Below are 24384 nucleotides of genomic sequence, written 5' to 3' on the forward strand. Positions count from 1 at the left end.
CAGGCCTACCACCTCTCGCAGGGCTAGAGCCCAGTCCCTTCCCCGGGCGCGGGTGGGGGCCACAGTCTCCCCGCCAGAGGGCTCGCTGCGATCCCGCGCGCGGCCGGCAGGGGTCAGCATCCCCCGCGCAAAAGGTCTCGGGCTGCGGCGGCGACATCCCCGGCTCTGCGCGCTTCTCCGGCCACCTTTACTTGTGCGTGGTGGCCGCCTGAGCCACACAACTGTTGTGTCTTCACTTCTCACCCTAGCTCTCTTTGCTGCTGACCCTCGAAAAGGCGGCGTGGACTGAGCGCCGGGAGGGAGGCCGGCATCGGGGTGGGAGCAAGCGCGGGCCTCGCCGCAGCGCGGAGGATGCGCGCCCCGGGGTCGCAGGCACCCGCGCCTTCGTGCGCTGGAAGCTCGGGGGACTTTCTGATAGCCACGAGCTGCTAGATTTGGCACGAGTTTCTCACCGAGCAGTTCAGATTCTTGGCCCAAGTTGGATTCCCAAACCCCGCGGTCCCAGGCGCTAGAACTTCGGCCTCCAGAAGGTGGCGGTGGGGCCGGGCTGCCGGGCGGCCGGGCTGAGCCAGCCAGGCCTATGGAATTTCTTAGCCGCCCAGCACCTGTGGCCTGCACTGAGCACTGAGCTTTTATTAAGGGCAGAGGAAAAAGAGTGACAAGGCCTGGCCCGAGCAGTCACCTCCAAGGAGCTTCTGGCCCATCACCCCTTGGCCACTGAGCCCAATGGCTATTCCAGTGAAAAGGAGCCAGGACCGTCCTTTCTTGAATTAGAGTTTCCCCTGTGGCTTATTTCTCTAACCTTGGAGAAGTCAGATTAGAGCTTGGATCTGCTGTCAGAACACACACACTCTCTCTCTCTCCCTCTCTCTCTCTCTCTCTCTCTCTCTCTCTCTCTCTCTCTGTGTGTGTGTGTGTGTGTGTGTGTGTGTGTGTGTGTGTGTGTGTGTTAGATGTGACTTCCTTCGCTCCTCGGCAGCTGGGAGCTTTGCTCTTTGGTTAATGGAAAGGCTAATGGTACTTACTGCCCAGAGCGACTGGGGGGGTCACTTCACTAATGCTTGTGAAGGGCTGTGGGTAGAACTCCAGGCTTTGAAGCCCATCTTCCCTTGGCATATCCCAGGAGGCCTCAGCTGGCTGATGGGGGCGCCTTGCGGTGAGCCTCCTCCTTGGAGCTCGGATGCAGCCTGGCCTGGCCAGCAGAGCAGAGATCACTCCGGGTAGCTCATTTCCCCTGAGTGGGCATCCTCAACCCAAGATTTACCAGTCATGTGGCATTAGGAAGGTTACTTTACTCTATGAGAACTGGCTTTCTCATCTGCCAAATGGGCCTAACATAACCTACTGTCTGGACATGTCATGAATGAGGAGGACGGTAACGTGTGTGACGCTGCCGAGCCAGCGCCTGGCTCTTGGTGACCTGGCATTGATGACCCACTCAGTGGGCACTGGATCCTGATACTAAGACCCCAACAAGTAGAAACCCCAAGCAAGCTGGGCCTTCTGGTGAGCTCTTCATCCTCCTGGATCATGTGTCCATCTTTGTGGAAATCCAGGACCAGGCTGTGCTTAGGGTTCTTGGACATTTGGGAACTTGACCGTGAGCCCAGTGCTGTCATAGACGTGCCTGTCCTTTCTGAGCAAGAGTCCCCGCCGGTGCCACTATGGGACCCTGCATTGGTTAGAGTAGAAACTGAACTCTGCTTTTTAAATAAACTTACCTTCAGTCTTTAAAGCCGACTCACAATCTATCATGAATAAAGCCACTACGAGTGTTCATGGATAACTTTGTAGGGACATATGCTTTCTTTCCCTTCTCCTAGATAAATAATTAGGAGTGTCATTTTGGGGCCACGTAGTTTCCTTGCCTGTAGGATTTCTGACTGAAACTTGCTGTAAGTTCATTGGAACATTGCTTCCCTACTGGGGGAGATGTGTGTGTGTGTGTGTGTGTGTGTGTGTGTGTGTGTGTGTGTGTTACTGAGGGTGGAACCCAGGGACTTTTCTACCTCTGGGATATACTCCCAGACCTATTTTATACTTTATTTGGAAACAGGGCCTCACTAAATTGCTGAGAGCCTCACTCAGCTGAGGCTGGCTTCGAACCTGTGCGATCCTCCTGTCTCAGCCTCCCAAGTGCTGGGATTACAAGTGTACGCCACCATGCCCAGCTGTGGGAGAAATTTGAATCAAGTGTGACAGCAGTGAGATGGAATTAGGTAGCAGAGGTCTTGGGAGTTAGTGATTTTGTAAATAATGAGCAGCATGTCTGTGTGAGTATTGTGGGTCCTTCAACCTTGACTTGGGGGGTACTTCTGCATACTAGGTCTTCAGGGTATCTGCTGCAACTGCAGAGAGAAAGGCCTGGGCATGGACCCTCGGTGGTCCCCAACTGTATGTTACTGAAATCTGAGTTAGTTTGGGGATAATGGGCTGTTTCTTGGAATTTCCTATGGCAGCCTGGGTCAAGTCAAATCACACAGAGTTGAGGCCCCTCCTTAAGGGGTCTGGGTTCCGAGTATTTCTGCTGTCCTGACGGTTTTTCTTGACAAGCTCGCTTTGTGAAGCATCAACATTCGCTTTCCAGGCTGTCACAACAAGAGACGTTTGTAACAAATTAAACTAGTGCTAATGCTTTTCATTTCCTCAGACACTGCCGACGCTGCCTTGCATGCTTACTTATTTTACCAAATAAACTCGAATGCTTAATTTAATTTGCCTGACGTCTGTGTAAGCTCCTAACCAGCAGGGAAAAGAGAATGTTCACGGTCAGCTCCAATGTCATTTGTATATTATTTTTAAATGTTGTTTTGCTACAAACATCCTTGAGTACTAGGCTTTTATTAGGTCCTGATGAAATTGTTTTCTCAAGTAAACAAGTAAATGAGGACAAGTCATTGGCCCCCCAAATTCTAAAAGCAGAAGGCTGGGGCTCAGGCCCATTGAATATTGAATAGTGTCTCCATCTTCCATTATAGATAGGAGGCAGTTACCTGTAATTAACCAGGCCAAAGTACTGTTTACTCTGTTCTCAGGAAGAGCATATATTAGCCCTGCTGTGGTCTTATTTAATCCTCTCAACAAACTTATGGGTGGAAATGATTGTACATATGTTGTAGATTATAAACTTGAGATCCATGAATAGTTTTTCTTTCTCCCTTTGCTACAGTTTAGAATTTGAGATGAGTCACTTATTGGGAGCCACAGAGCAACATGCCCAGGAGAGTGAGGCTCCTGTCTCAGTCACTGAGCTTCTAGGTATTTTCTGTCATGGTATGCCCACACTGTGTCAGAAATGTCTCAGAGCCAACAGTTACTCTTTTCTACAAATCCTTGACCACCTTTTTATGTTTTATTTTATTTTATTTTTATTTTTGGTGGTTCTGAGGGTGGAACCCAGGGGCTCTTCTACCTCCAAGCTATACTCCCAGACCTATTTTATACTTTATTTGAAAACAGGGTCTCACTAAGTTGCTGAGAGCCTCACTAAGTAGCTGAGGCTGGCTTTGAACCTGCGCGATCCTCCTGTCTCCGCCTCCCAAGCGCTGGGATTACAAGCGTGCGCCACCACGCCTGGGTTCTATACCTTTTGAGCTAGGTTACTAGCCTTGTCTCACTCAATTCTATTTTTAGTTTAACGAACACCTTTCATGTTTCAGCGACCCAGGAGAAGGAGGGCGGGACAGTCCTCCTTCCATCTCGTGCAGGAGGTGGGCGTTAAAATGGCTAATGAGGTTGTAGAGGAGGAAGGAACCCTGAAAGGCGGGGCTTTGATGGTAGGGTGTGAGCAGAAGGCCTACACACAGAAAGAGATTCAGAGCCCAAAACTGGTGCATGTGATTTTCCCCAGAGGAACTGGGTCCTGGCTGTCTGGATAGCCTCTTGGATTCCTGTCAGATCTCTTCAACTTGTTGATCTAGAATTGTAGAGAACACAAAGTGTTTCCAGGACTCAGGCCCTGAACTCTGCTCTCTGGTACACAAATATTTTCAGTAAGCTTTGGCCTGGTTGGAATTCAAGGTGCACAGGCTGTGTCAGGGCAGGGGAGATGGGGTAAGATGTCAGAGACCTGAACGGTATGGTTTGACATCCTCTGGGGGTTCAGTGCCCCGGCTCTACTGTCAGGCTGGTGGCGCTGGTTTCCTGCAGGCCAGTGTCCTGTTTGGGTACCCCTGCCTGGCCAGGGGCAGTCCACCTTCTCTGCTGACCACCTCTCAGTATAGGCAGGGCTTTCTGGAAAACGGTCACCTCCCCTCTACTCGGCCCAAAGAAATTGTGTTTCTCAGGAAAGCTGAAAGAGACCCCAGAGATGACCAAGTCCACTGTTAGTCAAAGTGCTGCCCAGGAAACTGGGTGGCCTAGGATCATCTGGGAGCATGTGTTGGCAAGTCATGACCCGGAGCCTCCTTCCGGACCTCCGAGCCCTCCCCTGGGTGGGCCTGGGATCTAAGTCACTAGCTCTGTGGGCGATTCGGACTGAAAACCTCAGAACACGCCCCATGTTCTCCTTTTGCATCTAATGAGGGGAGGGCTGCTGGACACTGCCTACAACAGCGGAGCTAGGACGAGAGGACAGGAAGGTAAGACAGGAGACTCACAGGTTCAAGGCCAGCCTCAGCAACTTAGCAAGACTTGTTTAAAAATTAAATGAGGCTGGGAATACAGATCAAAAGTAGAATGCCCATGGGTTCAATCCCCAATACAAAAAAAAAAAAAAAAAAAGCAAAAATGAAGGAGGATATTGTTAGCACCAGAAGTGCTATAAAATCGGCATTCCAGAACCTGAGTTCCAGCCCCACGTGACTCGGAGTGAGTTGCTGACCCTTTGTGATGTGTGCAGAGTGCCATCCAGTGTGCTTGTCACATAGCTTTCCATTCCAACTCAGCCAACCCCACCACGGCCTCGTGGACGATGGGTCAGAGAGAGCCATCCCTTCCTGGCTTGGCGAAGGGACCCCTGGCCTGGCTCAGTTCTATTCCCAGTAGCTGCCACAGTGCTGCTCTTAGGAGGTACTCAATGAATGCTTGTTTAATTATGGATAAACGGGAATTTAGAGGCATGGAGAGCCTAGTCGTCAAGGGGAATACTTGGGCTGAAAAGGCTCCTTCAAGCTACACTTCCTGAAAATGAGTTCCAGCAAACTCTTCCCTGGAAACTTTCAGTAAACCATACTTTGCACTGAAGGGTCTGATTATAATCAATGAAGTCCTAGAACGTGGTTTCAGCCTCCTTCTCTGTAAAAAGTTGACCTGGATAAGGTGGCCCTCCTCCCTCTACCATTTCCTCTCCCCCCTGTTCCCCCCTATCCTGCCTGTCCCCTCTCCACACTCGGGGGAGACCCTCCCAACACTCCCCTTGTTCTGGGACCTGGTGTGTCTGCAGGCAGGCCTCCTCGCCTCTTCCTTCAAGACCCCACGGGCTGGGAGAAAGGCAGGCAGCAGGACCTTCTTTTGGTTCTGCTTCCTCTTGACTCTCAGGCCCTTTTCCGTGCTCCACCAGACCAGTTATGGGGAGCGAGGAGAGGCCCATCGCAGGCCAGAGAGCCAGCTTCAGCTGGAGACAGCTGTAGGAAGTACCTACAGAAAAAGGTGGCCATGGCCGGGTACGGTCGGCACACGCCTCTAATCTCAGCTACTTTGGAGACTGAGGCAGGAGGATCTCAAGTTTGAGGCCAGCGTGGGGCAACTTCGACTCTGTCTCAAAATACACAGGGCTGGGGCTGTAGTTCAGTGGTACAGCACTCCCCTAGCACGCACGAAGCCCTGGCTTAGATCCCCAGCCCTGCAGAAAATAAAATGAAGCAAACACAGAGCCTAAGTGGTTTGTGCATTTCAAAAAGGCCCAAGGAAGCAAGGGTCACCTCTGCCTCGTGAGACTCACTTATTATTGATAAAGGATAAAGGATCTGAGAGAAAGGGCACCTTCTAGAAAGTTTTCTAGGAGTTTGGAACATAGACTTCTCCATCATGGGCGGAGGCCAGAAAATGCAGATGGAGGCAGCGGCCCAGTGAGGGGCAGGCGGAGGCTCTGCACGGGCCCCAGGAAGCCGAGCATCCTGAGGGAGTCAGCTGAGCCTGTGTCCTGCTTCCTGGTCCCAGATGTTAAAGTGTGGCAGGGTGGAAAAGGATGTTGGGAAGCAGTCCCGGAACATTCGGTGTCTGCTGGGCAGTCCAACCAAACTCACTGAGAACATGCCTCGCTGTGCCAGAGGGAGGAGGCCCAACATGGTCACAGGAAGAGAATGGAAATGAGGTTCAAAGTCAGCTCACTGCAGGGGCAAAGGGTGCGCCTGTCCGGATGTCCTCTTGCAGCCGCGCGCGCAGCCCCCACCTCCCTGAGCCTCGGGGGCAGCCCAGCCCAGGGTCCCAAACTCAGGACAGAACAGACCACCTGAAGGATGTGGGGTTCGGGCCTGGCAGAGCTCCCTGCCCCAGGGCTAGCCCTGGCCTCCCGTCCTCTCCCCTCTCGGGGGAAGAGCAGCGGAAGAAGTTAAAGCCGATGGCGCCTGACTGTGACTTGCTGTTTGGCAGAAGGTGTGTGCGGTGCCCATGGAGAGCGTCTGGCTAAGTGTGCTGGGTCCTGGCTGATGTCACATCACCTTTGCCACCGGGGACTCCTTTGTCAAAACACCGATGCCACCCCATGGCATTTTAATGGGTTCCAGGTGAGGCCCAGGCACAGCTAGTTTCAGGACATCATTAGGATTTTTGGTGGCCCTTAGCCAGTCTGGGTGCAGCACTTCCCCATCCCCCCCAACACACACACACACGCACATACACACGCACACATGCACACACGCATGCACACACATGCCTGCCCCCTGGAGTACTCTGAAGTCGTCCTGGGTCTCACAGGCTCAGCACCGCAGCACCCCCAGCTGGTTCTCATGAGCAGATGGGGTCGAGACTCATGGATCTAGTCCAATTCCTCATTGGATAAAGCCCCCTGAAAGGCCCAGAAAGGAGAAAGAACTTGCAGGAGCTCCACAAAGTCCCTTCCTACACCAACAGTCTGTGAGCCTTTGCAGAGACTTCTTGTCATGAACTTTTGTGGAAAGCCTCAGAGGGGCTGGCCAAGGCCTCCCGGAGGCAGCCTGGCCTCCGCCCCGTGTGCCAGCGAACGTTTCTTTCCTTCTGGTCTGTCTGGGGGCCTGCAGCCTCACGGCAGGTCTGCCCAGCACGGCCCTCCTCAAGGCCTCCACTCGGGGCCTGGGTGGAGCTCGCTGGCTCTGTTTCCTGGCTGCAGGCTGCTGTGGCTGTGATGACTCAGGGCTGGTGAGCCAGGCTTTTGCCCCCCAGGCTCCAGAGGTGGCGAGGCCAAGCATTCACAGAGGGCCACACACTCGGTAAGGGCAGGGTGGCAGGGCCTCGGGTGATGGGCGAGTCCCCACGGGGGCCTGAGGACAGGCATGCCTGCCTGCAGTCAAGCTTTTCCATGCCCCATCTTTCTTTGTTCTTTACTAATCCGAGAAGAGATGCTAATTGTGAAACCAGGTATTGGTTGGCTCAGGAGTTGGTTGGCTCAGGACCTGTTTCAGACTCCTCGGTGCCGGAAGCATGCTGCCCTGCTGGGCCTGGTTCAGAAGGCCGGGCTGGTGCCTTCAGTGGTCACGGCAGTCCTAGAGCTGGGGGAGGGCCTGGCTTGGTGAATGGGCAGGCAGCTGCCATAGTTTTCTGCCTTCAGGATAGTTCTTTGTCACCCCTGCTAGGGTGGGCCTCGTCCCGGTGTCCTTCCACATGACGAAGCAGGACAGCCAGCCGCCCCGCTTTGGCTCTTGAAGAGGCTGTGATTGGGTCCAAGGCTGAGTGAAGGGAGAAGGCCCACGTGTGCCCTGTCCTCTGGAGGGGAGGGGAGGGGAAGGTCACATCCCTAGACCAGCGCACACCTGTCAGGGTGCCTTTCTTCCTTCCTTTCTTTCTTTCTTTCTTTCTTTCTTTCTTTCTTTCTTTCTTTCTTTCTTCTCTTTTTCTTTCTTTTTTTCTTTCCTTCCTTTCTTTCTATTTTTTTTTTTTTTGTGTGTGTGTGTGTGTGTGGTACTGAGGGTGGAACCCAGGGACCTTTCTACCTCTGGGCTATACTTCCAGACCTATTTTATACTTTATTTGGAAACAGGGTCTAAGTTGCTGAGACCTCACTAAATAGCTGAGGCTGGCTTCAAACCTGTGCGATCCTCCTGTCTCAGCCTCCCAAATGCTGGGATTACAAGCGTGCGCCACCACGCCCAGCTTCTGTCAGGTAGGGTTGGGGGGAGTATTGGTAAATATATGTTGGTAAATATTGGGACAAGGACTGCACAGTTCGATAGCAGGAACAGGACCAGGAGAGAGAGTCCATGAGTCAGAGGCCCCTGTCTTAGAGATAGACGAGGGGCTTTTTATGGGGCATTAGGAGGAAGGGATAGTTACACGGTTGTGGCTTTTCCCCACTGGTGGTCTTGACAGGGGGCCGGATAGGTAGGTTTATAGACTGGGGTCAGGGGTTGATTAGGGTCACTTTTCCATCACTGCTGGAGTTTTTTGTTGTCCACCTCCTCCAGCCAGGCCTTACAGCCAGGCCCTACAGTGTCCACACGGAGATCCGCAGATTAAAGCATCCGAGACTCCACACCTTCATTTGGCATTTAGTCTAAAGTCTGGGGACAGTCACATTTGTTGTCTTTAAAAAATCAGTGGCTCCCAGTAAAATTATAATTGGGGCCCTGACTTGAGCTGTTGTTTTTGCCCCATCTGTGTTCAATCTGTGTATCACTAGATAGCACTGGGTATACGTGGGTGTGAGGGGATGCTGGGAGGAGGGTGGTCAGAGTGGGCCCAGTGTGTATCCCAGACAAACCTCTGAAACCCTGGGGGAGACCGGGGAGGAGAGCCCCGTGCTGCAAGAGCCCTCTGTCCAGCCTGTAAGGCAGGCCGGCCTGTACGCTTGGGAGACATCCAAGGAAGCCATGTGTCTGTGTACTATAAGTCCAACTCAGAGGACTAGCCTTCACTAAGTGTGACTGTCACAGGACAGAGAAAGGAGCTGTCAGGGTGGGAGGGGGGACTTGCTACAGACAGCAGGAGAGTTTAACAGAATTAAGTATTGTTCTTCGAAAGGTCACCTTTATTTTTCCAGGAAATGTGCATACACATCCTATGTTATTTTAGGCACATTAAATTTTTATTTTGCATACACTTAATGCTATACAGGCATCCCAGTATAGAATGCATGTTCCTAAACTGGTTCATGACACATTCCCAGCTCAGGGTCAGGCCTTGTAGGCAGGTTGGACTACTAGGACAGTTGGGCTCCTCCCCTGGTAGGCCCAGGGTGGGGATGGAATGGGGTGCCGAGGGTCGAGGCTGGCGGTCACCTGGTCCCATCCCACTTGTGTTCTGGGGGATGCAAACTAGTCTTCAGTTTCACGTTGGGTGACGTTGGGTGGGCTCATTTAACGTCTCACCAAGATCCCTTTCAGTTATTCCTCTTTGTCTGTCTAATTAAGAATTCAGATTTTGGACTGCCCTGGAAAATAGAAACACTCAATAGTGTGAGAAGATTAGGATTCCTTCTCACTTTCAGAGCTCTTTCCAAGGAATTTTATTTAAAGAAAACAAAAAATTAAAGGTGACAGTGACTCCGTGTTTGCCGGGTTGCCCGGTGATGGTGGCCAGGCGATGGTGGCCTGCAGCAGTTTGGAGAGATCTGCCTGTTTCCAGCATAGTTGGTGAGCTCAGGGGCCTGGGGGTGGGTGTAGAGGAGGAGGGTGGCTCCTGGCTCCTGGAAAAGGAAAGTGTGCAGGCCCCCCACCCCCGGGGACTCTCCTGTTGGCCTCTGTGGGGCCTTTGGGGAGAGGCTGTCTAGCCTCTTAAGAAGCAGCTGCTGGCCGGCCTGCCCAGGTTGCCACTCTCCCCTCCCCCAGCCCCTGAGAAAGCGCATCTGGGCTCCAGCTCCAGGACCTCGGCCTTTGCACCTACCTTGCCTACCCTCTGGCCCCTGTGGAAAAGGTCACTCCTGAGGCCAGCAAGCAGCAGCGTCCTCCAACCTTTAGGAAGATCCCTGCTGCTTGTTTCTGTTTCTTTTAGTCCGGCTCCCCTCCCCCACCCACCCCCATCACACTGATCACTTGGGGTAGGGGACATATTTTTTCTTGATTCCTTCCCTGCTTCTCCAGCCCCAGGAGTTAAATCCAAAGCCCAAGTTCCTTCTCCCAGCTCATCAGATCCTGGAACAAGGTCCGGAGAGACATTTCAGTTGCCACAAAGACAACAAACAAATCTACAAAAAGGTTTTGACCTGAATCCTCAGTGTTCCCATGAGGAATCATCAAATCCTGTCCCCTAACACCCCAGCAGGGCAGCCTGCAGAGGGCCGGACACCCGCAGGCGTTCTCCGCCTGCAGCCTGGTCTGCAGCATTCCAGGAGTGCAGTCGGTCCTGGGTGCGGCTGCCTTGGGCTGCAGAACACTCAGGCCTCACCTCCTTGGCCAAGGGGCTCATACACTGGGGCCCTGGAGCTCCCTGCACAGCCCCCTGGCTCCTCTGTCATGCTGCATTCTCCTGGCAACACCACAGCCCCACAAGGAGCCGCAGAGGAGAATCAGGGAAATCAGCTTGCTTTATCTCCTGTTCTCCAAAGGGCTCAGAAAAAGATCAGGGTCACCTCATTCTCTCCAAGCAAGAACATTGCAGCCCGAGCCCTAGTTACATAGCCTTCTCCCATCCTGTGATTTCTCTCTTGGGCCCATCTTGGGGAAAGAGCCTTTGAAGCTGGAGCTATCTTCAAATAGTGAGATGCATGTTCCCCTCCAGTGCTGAAAGCTACTGCTTCTCCAGAGGAGGCCACACCACGAGAATGAGGGTGGCTGGAGCAACAGAGAAGGAGGACGCGGGTCTGGATTGCAAAGTCCCAGGTAGAATAGCCCCCGACCATGAGCCCTGTGACTTATGGAGCTGAGAGAGACCCAGGAGCAGCCAGCAAGTCATATCTCTTTTAGGCATGTAATATGTGCAAAAGTGTTGACAGGAAGGCTGCAGTAGGGAGGCTGGAGTATGCTGGCCCCTTCCTGGGAACTTGGAGACCAGTTGGGGAAGTAAGACCAACACAGACGGAAGGACAGACCTGCGACCTTAGACAGTGCTCTTCACCTCCCCATGGCTCCGCGAACTCACCTGTAAGTCAAGGATAAGATTAACGAAAGCCACAGCTGGGCCAGGTGTGGTAATGCACACCTATAATCCTTGTACTTGGGAGGCTGAGACAGGAGGATTACAGGTTCGTGCCCAACCTCAGCAACTCAGTGAGGCCTGTACTGGTATTGGGAAGAGAGTTTAAAAAGTATTAATGTATCAATCCTGGGAAAGATGTCCAACCTTGAAACATATCTTCTTTACTAAGAAAGCCAGGGTTAGCTAACATGTCCTTGCATTCCTAAGAACAATTTAACACATTTTGGGGGAGAAGACGAAAGGTAAAAGCCTGTGTCTGGAGACAGAGATGCCTCCCTCTCAGGCCATAAATCTGGGCCTGTGTTTGGAGACAGAGATGTCTCCCCCTTTAGGCCATAAATTCGGCTGGAGAGATAACAGAAGCAGAGCCGGGGCGGGCGATAAGGTGTAACATGATCTCCAAAAATCAAAGGGACCTGCTGGACTTAGACAGGATAAAAATTCAGTGAACTGGAGTTCGTTGGCATTTTCATTCGAATTGCCCCCCTGTACCTTACTCCGGCACAGGGCTGTAACTATCTCTATATTTCTATCTTTTTAATAAACTTCTTTAAATCTGCAGCAGCTGTCCAAGCAATGAATACTTATTCTTAGCTTAGGACAAGAATCCACGGGTTTTCTGTTTGTCTCTGTGTGTCTGGTGGTGGTGGTGGGGGGGTTACTACACACCACGTACCTTCCCCCCCCCCCAACCTATCCCCTGCAACAAGGCCCTCCACAACTTAGTGAGACCCTGTTTCAAAATTTAAAATAGAACCAGAGAGCTGGGCATGGTGGCACAGGTTTGTAATTCTAGCAGTTGGGAGTCTGAGACAGGAGGATCACTGTTCACAGACAGCCTCAGCTACTTATGAGGTCCTTCGCAACTCAGCGAGACCTTGTTTCAAAAGAAAAAATAAAAAATAGGGCTGGTGGTATAGTTCGAAGGTGGAATGTCCCTGGAATCCATTCCCAGTACTAAAAAAAAAAAAAAAAAAAAAAAAAAAAAAAAAAATAGGGCTGGAGGTATAACTCAGAGGTAGAACACCCCTGGGTTCAATCTCCAGTACCACACACAAAAGCCAAGGCTGGACCCCAGGTGAGTTTTTGAGGTCCCTTCTGTGCTGGGGAGCTGTTTGAATTTGAGGTTGGGTGCTTGTGGGCTCAAGTGGTCAGAAGTCTTTCTAGGCTGGGAGTCCCTGTCAGGTATGGCGTGAGTTTCAGCTCTATCCCCAGTCTTAGTCCACTCCTGGAATCCAGCAGATATTCAATAATTGCATTCTGAAGGAACAGAGTAGAGAAAGAGCTCAGTCCCAGTCTGTAAAGACGATTGGCTCTTTCAGGCATCTGGGAGAAGGGGGGGCCTTGCAGGCTGGACCGGGCGCATGGCGGGCGGGGGCTGGGCGGCCTGCTGCGTGCTGACAACTTCCGGGCAGCAAAGCACTTAACGTCTGGACTCTTCCAAGGGCTGCTGACTACAGTCCAGGGTGCTTCAACCCATCTGGCAGAGGGACTCCGGTCCTCATTAGCAAGCCCGTATCTATATCAGGACACAGATCTGAGGGCCCCAGGCGGGCCGGGGGAGCGGCCTGAAGCCCCGGAGCAGGAGCATGGAAGCAAAGCTTGGCGGGGTTTCAGCCTTGGCAGCAGGTAGCCGGGAGTGTGGGTGGGAATACAGATATTTTGCTCAGGGACGTGGGAGGAATTTAGAGTTCTTTATGGAAAATAGGATGTGTTCGCTCATTTGTTACTCGTGCAGTCTTTTCAAGGATAACACGGACTTAATGGTGACCTAAAAGCATCTTCCAACAGAGGCTCGCACATGTCAGAGGACCCAAGAGATGCCACAAATGATTCCCTTTCCAGTAGAAGCGAGCGGCCACGGAGAGCCGCAGCAGAGCGAGGCACTTTTCCCACAACCTGGAATGATGGCCCCCGACCAGCCTCGTCTGTTTTATTACTGCAGACTCTAGGCTCAGCGTCCAGTGCGCCACTGAAGACTTAACCAGAGGATGTCTATTTATCGACTCTGGCTGGTGTCTCTCCTTTCCTGCTTCTCAGACAGAGCTACTGGGGCTTATGTACCAGAAGCTAAGGCTAGAATTCCTGCTAGTGGTCACTCTGCGCTCTCAATTTACCAAAATCTAAGGTCCAAAGTCAAAGGGTCCCTTCAGCATTATTTCTGGTCTCGTGGACACTAGGCGATGGGGTGGATAATTACTTTAGAAACTGGGTTCTCCCAGTTTCTAAAGTGTCACTTATCTGGTGCCTCGAACTGTGTTAGGCCCCACTGGCAACTAAAGAAAACACACAGGACAGAACTGCTGGGCTCAAGCAGTCCTCAGAGGTCAGATAGATCAAGACTAACACTTTCAAAGGAGACGCGGACTGTACCGGGTGGCCATTAAAGTCAACCTTCTGAGCACCTGTCATGGCTGGCCTCTTTGGGAGACAGTACAACACTGAAGGAGACCCAGGGGTGGCTGGGTGGATGTTCACGAGGTCGGCCTCCAGCAAGAAGAACCCGCCCAGAGACCAGAAGACTTCAGGCTACAGGACTCACACAAACCGGGGACCTGTCACCTACAGGGAACCGGCTTCCCTCCTCCTCCTCCATGAAAAGAACATTAAATAGCAATAGCCAACATCACCATGTGGCGGGCACTAATCATTTTAACAGAAAGTCACTTGATTCTTGGGCTCACCTGGTGAAGCAGGTACTGTTATTACCCCTATTTTCTGGGTGAGAAACTAAGATCTACTCGGGACCTGCCACAGGGCCAGACCCAGGGGGTGGGCTCCAGGTTCAGGCTCTTTTTTGTGTGTGTGCAGCACTGGGGATGGAACCCAGCCCTATTTTTTATTATTTTGAACAAGGTCTTACTAAGTTGTGGAGAGCCTCACTAAGTAGCTGAGGCTGGCCACAAACCTGTGATCCTCCTGTCTTAGCCTCGCAAGTACTGGGATTACAAGTGTTGGCCACCATGCCTGGCCAGGTCCAGGCTTTTAATTACGTGCTCAACTGTTTCCTGCGGGCCATCTGAGAACACAGTGAAGGCTGCGGCGGAGATGGCGGACAGTGGTAGCCCTGGAAGTCCTGGAGGGATGTCCCCAATACAGCCAGGGACAGTAGCTACATCAGAGAACTCACACCCACGGGCTTGTGGCAGCAGAACCAAGGAGAGCCTGTCCCATCCCAGCGTGGCAGCTGCTGGGAGGGGGGACACAGCGGGGACCTGCAGCCTTTCAGGGCTTTTGATGATCAGACGTCTGACCATCTGACTGACGCTCTTTGCTATCAACTCTACATGGCAGTGGTCAGGCGGGCAGACCATGGCTGCCCCAGTTTCACACAGTGCCAGGAGGAAAAGGCCAAGGAAGGTATATCAGCAAAGAAAATGTTGGCAGGACTGATTACCTGGTAAATTCCAGAAGGCAGAATGAAATAGACTCTGCTTGCTTTGGAAACTTCCAGAAGAGAGGGAGGGAAGTAGGGCTTTCAGGAGGCACATACGCATAAGCTGATCATTGCAGATTCGGTGGCAGCAAGAGGGGCTGGGTGCAGCCTCCCGAGCGGGCAGTGGAGGGGCCCTGGCACACGCACATGCTCAGGGCTGCGCAGGGACCTGGGTGGCAAGGCTGCGGACCGGGACAGGGGCTGGCATGGGGGGTGGTGGTGGAGAGGACTCCGTTGTCAGCCCAAGCATGGTGCTGTTGTATTCGCCACAAACCCGGTTTACATTCTTCATATGAAACTAAAGCAAACAAAACACAATTCTGATTTTCCTTTTATAGGAGGCAAAACTTCCAAAACAGCTAATTTTCGCAGCCCGGTCCCTTTGGTATAAAATTGTGTGCATCAGGATATTTAAATGAGACCTGGTGAGAACAGCTCAGTGTCGCTAAAGTGTTTGCAACCACAGGGTCCCGTGGCCACAGGCTCGCAAACGCTCTCCCGATGCTCAGCCCACGCACGGCCTGCAGCCTGCTCCTCCACCCACGTCGAGGCTGCTTCTCTCCAGAACAAACAATGCGAAGTCTTTCTCCAGGCCATGCGCACACGGTAGCATTCCTCCATAAAACGCCAGCAGCGGGGCCTTTGTTGAATTAAGCAGGAGGCAAGTCAGGAACGGAGTCCAAGTGCAGACTGCCTGACTGAGACTGGGTCTTGGAAGCAGGAATCAGACCCGCCCCTGCCTGCAAGAGGCCCAGGGGCCCAGGGAACTGGTGGTAAGAGCAGCCCAGGGTGCTCTGGGCCGGCTGGGTGACAGATGTTCCCACTCTAAGCACTGTGAGTCCCACATCCCAGGAACACTTTCCCAAACACACACCCCAAGCCCAAGAGGGCGCTCTGAAGGTGGAATTCACTTTCCTCCTCAGCTCATTCCTGGCCACCATCCCACCCCCAAAATGGGCTTTTGCAATAAGCTAGAATGTAATTAAAACAATAATAAGGATTGATACTGAATCTAACAGCAGCCATGGATGTTTTACAGTGGCTCTCTGCCCTGGCTGCTCACTCGTATCACTAGGGAAGCTTTTATAAAGGCCAAGTGGTCCCACCTGTGAGCTTGGAGTCTGGCTTTCCCAGGTGTTAGGTGTGCAGCAGCAGGTGGAGGACCCTGCCTAGGGTCTAAGATGTGTGTGCGTGGCACAGCTGTCCCCCACCCCCTCCCTGTCTATCCCTACAGTGCTTTCAGCCTCAGGGCTGCGGGCTATGGCTTGGGAGGACAGGAACCCACGGTGGTGCCTAAGCAGGTGCCTTTTATTTATTTATTTATTTATTTTAATTTTAATTTTTTGCAGTACTGGGAATGGAACCCAGGGGCATTCTACCTCTGAGCTATACCCCCAGCCCTATTTTTATTTTATTTTTTAATTTTGAAAACAGGTCTCACTGAGTTGCAAGAGGCTTCACTACGTAGCTGAGGCTGTCTGTGAACCGCAATCCTCCGGTCTCAGCCTCCCAAATGCTGGGATTGCAAGCGTGCGCCACCACGCCCGGCCCAGCAGATGCCTTTTGGGGAGCTGGTTTCCTGGTCTTGGAGCTTCAGCACTGGGAGTCGGCAGCGTGGGTCTCGAGGGGTGCACACAGGATTCTGTGGGTTCTACCTAGGCGTTCCTTCTAGGGGGCAGCGGTGCAGAAGTGCTCTGGGAGCCCTGGAGGCTCTGCCGCTTGTTTCTAGCCTGGCCTTGCGGCAACAGGTCTCACTTGGGCTGTTTTCTCCCTGGCGGTTGCTGTTGCTCCCAGGCGGTCCTGGGTTTCTCATTTGTCACCTCTGTGAGAGAAATTAACAGTTTTGCCAGACCCCATATAAACAGGAAGGCAAGCTGTTAGCAAGAGCCTCCTGCCCTGCTGCCAAGCCAGGAGCGCAGAGCTCCTCTTCCTTCCTCCAGCCTGTCAATCATGAGTGGGAGAAAGGCAGAGATGGGCGCTCTCTCAGGGCGCTGGATGGGCTCCCCCGTGGCCATTGAATGCCAGCGTCGGGGCTCGCTGACAGCTGGGTCTGCAGCTGGCCGGCTTTGTCTGTTCTTTTGAGGGACAGCCAGGGACAGCCACTGATTAAACCAGGAACAAAGCAAGACTACAGCCATGGCTACGCACACCAATGCCGCAGAACAGCAGAGGACAGTTAATTGCCAGGTCCTGGAATGTGTGGATGGGGGCGGAGACACTGTTGGAAAATGTAAGAATGTGCAGAAAAATGTCAAGCATTAGAAGCCAGAGGGGAGCCCGCCCTGCACGTGTTCCCAGGACCTCCCACGGTGGCCCAGCCCTGCTCACCCTGTACCCTCCATAGCCTCCCAGCAGAGTGGTCTGGCACACTGCTGGCTGCAAGTGGGTCAAATATTGCCAGGAAGATAGGGAGCTCTCAGCCTTTAGGTTGGCAGATCTACCCATTTACTTGAATATGTAGTTCAAAGAATGCCTGTTTTTACTGGGCGCCGTGGCATATACCTGTAATCCCAATACTTAGGAGGCGGAGACAGGAGGATTGCAGGGTTAAGGCCAGCCTCAGCAAGAATTCCTATTTTTTCCTGACACAGTGTGAAAAAGGTTGTCTCCCCACAGGTTTGCTGTGAGTTCTACCTAGGCACAAGCCAGACTCTATTTTCATGCCCTGGAAGCTCACAATCTCTTACCCAAGAACCAAAAAGAGGGCCATGGTAAGGGTTAGGAGTCCCTCATTCTCCCACCCCCAGCACACGTTAAAGAAGATGGCTGGGTCTTTAGTGATACAGACTCAAAATAACTTCTGCAGAGAGACAAAAGGGGCTACGTGTGCATCTAAGCCAGAGGACCTAAATACATCTATTGTAATAAAAGAGATAGAAAAGAAGAACCAGAATGTCACTTATGGGGTCTGAAGTAGCTCTGAGATGGCTTGAGACCCACCAAGTGGGGATTAGGAGATGTTGGACGCCCTAATGATGCCTTTATTATTTTCTGGACTATGCTTTGGACTTCCTACAAAGACTGAACCTCATGGAGCCTGGGCTGAACTTCCACACACGAATACTGTATTTCCTACCCTAGGATCCCCCTGGGAAGCTGAGCCCCGGATAAGGGGTTGTGTGGGAGGAGATTCCAAGGAGCAGAATGGAGGGTCTGGGGATGAAGGAAGAAAGCGGATATGAGGTGTGTTCTCAAGGCCATTGCTGAACAACTGGAGCTCATTTGGGATTTGACGCGTGTGTAAAACACCTCTCAGAACTGTCCAGCCAGAAGAGGCATTCGGCGTGAGCTCCCCTCCCGTGTTTAGGGCTCACCCTGGAGGCCGAGGCCCCTGCAGCTCAGGACTGTGCATATGCATGCTGAGCCGACCCACTAATGGAAAGGTTCGAGCCACCTGTCCCGCAGGGGAAGCTAGGAGGCGGAGCCCTGTGATTCCCAGAGGAGACCACCCCTCTGGATCTGAGAGGAGCGTGTTCAGAGAGAAGCCTGATAGAGAGACAGAGAGACGCGCTCCCCCCCACTAGCCCCCCGCGGGCCCACGGGAGCTGGCGGTCGACTCCCCACGAATAAAGGCACCAATAATGGATTTCCGCGTGTATCTGTGCGCGATTTGGACCCGCCGCATCTTTAAATATTAATCATTAATGTCCACGGCAACACAGAAACGTGAAAACAGAGAGTGCAAAAGACATGGCCCGCTCTTGGGGCAGTCAGAGCGAGGCTGGCATGGACCGTGTTCAGAAGAGAGTTGAGGTCAAGGGTGGGAGGCAGGGTGCCCCAGGCTCCTGACTTACCATCACCAAGAACGTGGCCCAGTGCCGAGATACAAGCCACGGGAAGGCGAGTCGCCTCAGGCCCGGCTGCAGCTGCGGAGTGCAGGGCTTCCTGCATTTCTTCATGTGCCTGGTCTTGCCTGGACGGCCCCCGGGCCTGCAGACCCTGTGCCGCTGCGCAGGTCAAAGCACGTGCCATGACAGCTCCTGCCACACTGTCCCTTCCTCCGGGTCCCAGATCCCTGCCATAGCTCCACCAACTGCCACCGAACCTCCTATTTCTTACTGGAGCATCTCTACATACCACTAAAAGGCAAAACCAAACCAAACAACAAAAAAACAGATCCAACTTTCTCACATGGTTGCGACTTGGGTCGCAAATAAGTGACTTTAGTGGTGGAATTTCAGGAGGGCAGGTCCAGGGAAGAGGTTTGTAGACATTGTTGGGATGAGGATCAAAGAGCCAATGAGCTTCCCCATTCTGAGGCCCCTCTGATGACAGCCCTACACTGAGCTCACCTTTTCCTAAATCTGCCTCTGCCCACGTGACAGGAGGGGACTGCTTGCTTTTCTAACCTGTGTTGCCCGTTATGAGTTCCCTTCAGCTCAGAGAAGGGAGCAGCCTGTACTGCTCTGTGGCTTCCTGTATAGAGGGCAGGAACGAGGAAGTCCAGAGAACACTGTTCTGGGCAGCTGCCACCGGGGACCCCGCCAAGTCTCTGCGCACAGAAAGGCATGCGGCAAGAGATGCCCGTCCCACACATCTGGGAGTGTGAAGGACACCCTCACTCTTTGGACTTAAGTGATCTGTACAAAGAGAAAAGGTCTCCTGCTTCACTTATGCCCGTGAACTTCTCCCCCACCTGCGCACCCTGTAGCCTCTCCAGGGGTCTCTTCCAGGCGGCTGGCTGACCTTGGCAAGCGCCAGGCCAAGCCAGATCAATGGAGGAGATGCAGGACCCATTTGTTTCACTTGCTGTGCCTCTGGCAGGCAAGTTAAAATGTGGTTAGTGCTGTGGGATTTTTATTTGATTTTTTTCCCTCTTGCTTTCTTTAAAAAATTATTAGTTTGAAGGTTATTTTAACTGTCAGTTCTAGTTTTACCCTGATTTGTACTTCCCTTGAAAACAATTCCAAAAGGATCTTCTTTCTAAAAAAAAAAAAAGGAGACTGGGCAAATTTTAGAAAAATGAGGTTCTGGTTTTATTAGTTAGGGTCCAGTTGGAGAAGCAGATTACTTTAATGTAGGGATAGGAGCCTGGGGCGATGGCACACACCCGTAACCCCAGTACGTCTGATGCTTCAGTTTGAAGGGCTCGGGGAAGAAGGCTAGAAAGGGCAGCTGGAGGAGAACAAGGCCTAGCTGGACCACAAGCATAAGCAGAGACCAAGACGAAGGACAGCGCCAGCGGTCACTGCTCTGACTTGAAGACGTGCGTGTCCTTCAGGAGAAGCTGCCCCACCCCCAACAGCCGCATGGGATTACACACTCCTGGCCAGCAGCTAGAGATGCTGAGGAAGGATCCAGAGGGAACCAGTAGATAAATGACAACATCAGTAAGCTACATAACAGATACTGCTTCTCTCCCATCCTCCCCAGGGATCCTCTGTCTCAGCCTAATCTTACACAAGGATCTCTTTCCACACTGTCTAACCAGAAACTCACAGGCAGGGAATCCGGGAAAGGGAATCCGGACACATTGCAGAGCCGCCACGTTAATTAATAATAATTAACTACTGTCGGCAAAATCGTTTGTTGTTGTTGTTGTTGTTGTTGTTTTTCTTCCCCAGAACTGAGGATTGAACCCAGGGGCATTCTACCTCCAAACTATATCCCCAGCTCTCTTTTTTGTTCTTTATTTTGAAAAAGGGTCTCACTAAGTTGCAGAGGGCCTCACTAAATAACTGAGGCTGGCCGCGAACCTGCAATCCTCTTGTCTCCATCTCACAAGTACTAGTAGGATTATAAGCATGAGCCACCAAACTGGGAACTGTTGGCAAAATCTGAGCCACCATCATTTGAGCAGTGTACCTGGGGCTTTACATTACATAAATTATTTCGTTTCAAAGTAGTTCTTTCATTTTTTCATTTTTCTTCTTTCTTTTTCTTTTCTTTTCTTTTTCTTTCTTTCTCTCTCTCTTTTTTTTTTTTTTTTTTTGGTACTAGGGATGCAACCCAGGGGCATTCTACCTCCAAGCTACACTTCCAGCCCTATTTTATTTTTGTGTGTGTGTGTGTGCTTCCAAACAGGGTCTCACTAAGTTTTGGAGAGCCTCACTAAGGTGCTGAGGCTGGCTGCAAACCCGTGATCCTCCACTCTCAGCCTCCCAAGTGCTGGGATTATAAGCGTGTGCCGCCATGCCTGGCTAGTTTCAAAGTAGTTCTATGAGAAAAGTATTCTATCCCCACTTCACAGGTGAGGAGACCAGGTCTGAGAGGTTGCAGTGCGCTGTTGTAAACAGGCCAGCCAGCACTCACGGCTCCTCCCTCCTGCAGGGAACTCATTCCATGCAGGGTGGCTTATCCAACCTACCCTGGGTCAAAAGTAGAGGCTCTTACTTTATTGTTTTCATGATAGGAACTTGCACCCATGGGTGCTCTACCACTGAGCTACATACCTAGCTTTTAATTTATTTTCAGACAGGGTCTCCCTAAGTTGCCCTTGCTGGCCTCAAATTTGTGATCCTCCTGCTTCAGTCTCCCAAGTACATGCTTTCTATCTGAGCTGTCCCATGCTACAGCCACAGGTGGCTATTGGATTTGAATTGTGATTAGTAGGACCAAGTAACTGAATTTTAAGTTTTATTTACACTTAATGAGGCTAAATTTAAAATAATCACATGTCACTAGCAGCTAATTCCCACAATAATATATAGCACCTACACTGAGAATCTTGTTTCTAGCCTCCCAAGGTTTACTTTTGCTCTTTAAAGACCCATTAAGTCAGGTGTGGCGGCACATGCTTGTAATCCCTGCACTTGGGAGGCTGAGACAGGAGGATCGCACGGGTTCGAAGCCAGCCTCGGCTACTTAGTGAGACCCTGTTTCCAAATAAAATATATATATAAAAAAAGGTCTGGGAGTATAGCCCGGAGATAGAAAGCCTCTGGGTTCCACCCCTAGTACCACCAAAAAAAAAAAAAAAAAAAAAAAAAAAGACCCATTAATGTTTGTTCTGTTTATGTCTACTAGACCCTTTACCCTGTGCAACTTCTTTGTAATTCCCAGCTTCAATTAGACAGCATTGATATTTTTCTGTTTCCAATTCTGTATTCATCACTACTGAAATCCTGCTTGTATTCCTGTTTCCCAATGTTGTCTAAAATAGTTTTGCTTTGACTAAAAAGGATGGTCACACCACAGGCGGCTGGTGGAGAATTATGTAAGAGTTCCTCAGATGAGCAGAAAGAGGAGTGAAAAGCAGGCATGGATTTCCCCACGGACTCAAGATTCCTACGACCTCAGGGGCTGCCAGCGCTGCCGAGTGGGGCAGTGAAGGGGTTGGCTCCCAGGAGCCTGGCGTTTCCCCCCGGAATCCGCTTCCCTGATCTTTCTGCTTTTCTTTGTGTTATCTTACTCCACTGTTCAGAAGGATCACATCAAACTGGCCTTTGATGTGATATTTGAGGGAGATTACAAAACTTCAACAAAAATACAAAAAGGACATGGCTAGAAGGGCCTCATGGTGAATATATTCGCCACCGCTCTCTTCCGCTGCCCTTCTGCTGGTTCTTGGCTTGTGCTTTGACCTTGCATCACACAAGAGAAGAGTCAGTACAGAGCTTTTATGTAAGAGAAGGAGCAAGAGAAGAGATGGTACCGAGCTTTTATGTAAGGCTTGTGCCCCGAGAGCAGAGAGGTCAGGGAGTATGTCTTTGCTTAACTCGGTGTGTCCTTTTAACATTTTTAATGCTGACATTTAGTAAAATGTGAAAACCTGCTGAAGGTTCACTTTCGGAGATGCCAACAAGAGGTGACTGGTTGTTGGCTCTCATCCTCTGGCACTACAAAATTATCTTTGTCTCCATGTTCGGCTTCTACTCCAATCAATGGAAGATTCTCCAAGTAGCTTCACCAACCCCAGGCCCTCTGTTCTCTTGCACAAAGCCAATGTTTCTGTGTTGTTTTAAGTAGATTTGCACGAATTAACCTTACAAAGTTAATGTTTAATTTTAAAAGCTGCACTCCCCCCCGCCCCTATTTCCATTTTGGTTAGCAGAAGACCAGATGCTTTGCCAAATTTACCCTCAGCTAATTGCATAGTTCAATGTCCTGAAATGTGCCCTTGTTTGCTTAAAACCTGCTGATTTGCAAAAGAAATTGTTCCAGAAATGTGGGTCAGAGTGAATGCTCCCCTGGAAGCTGAACTGACCAGGAATGAGCCATGCCGGCCTGGCCGGGGCACTGGGTGCCTGTGCATTTGCAGAAATAGAGGGCTCTCCAGGGCAGGATTTTCATCCTAAGGATAAGGCTGCTGGAGGGTCAGGAGAGCTGGGGCCAGGAGACAGGAATGGGGATCCGCTCTCAGACTCCCTTGGGGCTTTTCATCTTGAGCAGGCTGTGGGTTAAGATTGAAATAAAATGTTAATGCACAGCCAGAGGAAAATAATTTCAAAATCTGACATTTGCTCCATCTCTGTCCCTGGCGGCTCTCTGGTCAGATGGCCTGAGTAGGAATGGTCTTCCAGCAAGAGCAGGGCCAGGCTGGGGCGGCTCAGCCACTCTCTCCTGTGGCGAGTCGGGAACCTGGTGGGCAGGGCTGTTGATGGAGATTGTCTTGGCCTGAGTCAGAGCCTGGTACTAGGCCAGCTCCAAAGTCCTGCTGCAGGGGAAGGACTTGAGAGCAGCCACGAGGAGACTGGACAGGGTAGGAGGGAACCCAGGGAGACAGAGCGGACGCCGCTCCAGCAGAGGGGGAGGATGCCAGCCTTGGTGCCGGAGTGGGGTGTCCCCATTGACCACACGGGACAGCTATGAGCCTCCTGTATTTTTCCGCATCAACTTATACTCAATGTGGGGGTCGGGGCCGTGTATGTCACTCTGGCTCCTTCCAAACCTGCCTCTGCCCACCTTCCCCCTCAGATGTGCTTTGCTGACCTAAGGCCGGGGACTTCTCACTGCATGCCACTCAGCTCCCTGCCATCTAGGGCTTGTTTCAGTCATTTAATAATTGTGTTAGTTTCCTATGGCTGTGTAATAAATTAACACACATGTAGTGGCTTAAAACAACACATTTTTTTATCGTCTAGTGCTGGAAATCAGAAGTCCAAAAATGGGTCTTGCTGGGCTAAATCACCTAGTTGACAGGGCTGCGCGCCTCTCGGGAGCTCCGGAGAGAACACATTTCTTACCTTTTTTGTAGCTTCTGGAGGTGCCACATTCCTCCGCTCATGGGCTCACGGCCCCTTCCAGCTTCCGAGCCAGAGCCAGCCACGGCTGGGTGAATCTCCCTTGTATCATACCTCTCTGACATCCACCCCCTGCCTCCCTCACCCTCACTCAAAGACCCTTGTGACGACATTGTGTCCTCCCAGACCGGATGCTCTCCTTATTTTAAAGTCAGCTGCCTAGCAACCTTGCCTCCGTCTGCAGCCTGCACTCTCTTTTGCCAGGTAAGCTAACAGTCACAGGTTCTGGGGATGAGGGTGTGGACATCTTTGGGGCACCATGGTCATAATAAACCCTCACTTTTCTCAAAGCCCTTTTCACACCTAAAATATGTCTGTGAGATAGTGAGTGGGTGGGAATACCCCACTTAATGGAGAAGGGAGCTAAGATAGTAATATAAACCCCAAAAGTAACAAACCTCACACAGGTCCTGACCCATGTTTACTTGGAAATAGAGGTGGCTCTAGATGACAGAGAGCAGGGGTGTGGGGAAGTAGGGACTCGTATGGCCAGTTGTCAGGCTGGGCCAGGTTCTGTGCGCACACAAACTTGATCTGACCATGCTGTTTCACCTTCCTAAG

This window comes from Muscardinus avellanarius (genome assembly GCF_963383645.1).
Source record: "Muscardinus avellanarius genome assembly, chromosome: 15".
Classification (NCBI taxonomy): Eukaryota; Metazoa; Chordata; class Mammalia; order Rodentia; family Gliridae; genus Muscardinus; species Muscardinus avellanarius.